This window comes from Propithecus coquereli, unplaced genomic scaffold (genome assembly GCF_000956105.1).
Source record: "Propithecus coquereli isolate 6110/MARCELLA unplaced genomic scaffold, Pcoq_1.0 Scaffold97, whole genome shotgun sequence".
NCBI lineage: Eukaryota > Metazoa > Chordata > Mammalia > Primates > Indriidae > Propithecus > Propithecus coquereli.
The window spans coordinates 1,515,714-1,517,251 of NW_012156062.1; positions in this window are offsets into that span (position 1 = coordinate 1,515,714).

The following is a 1,538-nucleotide window of genomic DNA, read 5'->3' on the forward strand; positions in this document are numbered from 1 at the left end:
AAAAAAAAAAAACCTGGAGAATAAAACCACCATATAACAAAGCCTATAGAAAATGTACAGTAACTAAGACAGTATTTTTCTTGTTACTGTTTTCTTTTGTTTGTTTTGGCAAGGCTAGGCAAATGGAATAATGATGCACAATAAAGAGTTCAGAAACAGACCTACATACATATAGACACTCAAGTGATAATAAAGATGGCCCAGTAGACAGCGAGGGGAGATGAGTCAAATGGTCAGTTTATGAAAACAGGTTACTCATCAGTAGTTCTGAGCAAAATGTGAATTAAGGTCAAAATAAGATAAAGTTAGATATCCTTCTGAAAGGCTAAAATAAACACGACAGGATGATGATCAATAGAAAGAAGGAAAGAATACTAAAAGTAAGTGTTGGCAGGAATATAAAGCAACATGGACTCTACTGAATTGTTAGTGTGTTTGCAAATTTGTGTAAACACGTGTGTGTATGTGACTTAATATAATCTCAATTCATAACATTTTATGACTGATAATTTAATACTTTTTATGCTATTTATTAATTTATTTTTTGACACAGAGTCACTTGACTAGAGTGCAGTGGGGTCATCATAGCTCAATACAGCCTCAACTCCTGGACTCAAGCAAGCCTCCTGCCTCAGCCTCCCAAAGTGCTAGGATTACAGGCATAAGCCCCTGGGCCTGGCCCTGTGCATTTTCATTTAACATCATTTCTTTATCTTTAGTGCCTTTTTGTAAAAAGAATTTTTCCCTGATCCAAGGCAGTGGAGATATTTTCTTATATTATGGTCTAAATGATTTCATAATTTTTCTTTCACATGCCAAACAGTTATCAAAAGCTATAGTGTATTTTATAGAATCCCATACAATAATTAAAATAAATAAAGAACATAATTACATGGTTGAATCTAACAAATATATAAATCTGTAGCTCCACAGAAATATTGCTTTATTGAGATGCCCCCTATAATATAGAGACAAATGGTCTCAGGAGTTTTGCAGGGCTTTGACCTGAAGGAATATGTGAACCTGTTAGTTCGCATATCAAAAGCTGCTCCACCTCAGGAGGGCGTCTCAAAGGTCAGTAGCAACTGCTTTCCAAGGTGATGCTGCAGTCTCAAACCTGTGGTTCTTGCCTGCTTTGAACGACAAAGCAAGGTCTGCAAGGAGCCATGGGATGAGAGCTGATCAAAGAGTGCCCACCCGAGAGACAGACACCTGTGGCTAAAAGCAATTAGCCCAAGGGACAGTTCCTGTTTGACTCCTGACTGCCTGTCTCCATCCACAATAACTAGATAAAGAAATAGGAGCCAGTATATCTCTGTTTAACCCTTCTGTTAAGCGATATCTTTATCTTAGAACTTAGAAGTTTGTCTTGGATATATTTTGTAACCGCTTGTTCACGTAGATAGAGTTAATTAAGGGATCTATAGAAGCCTTTTTGAAGACTTTTAACCTAAAATGAACTACCTGTTATTATGCAAACCTGTTACTCCTGGCAACTGATCTCCATACCTATAAATACCCATGTGAAACTTTATTCT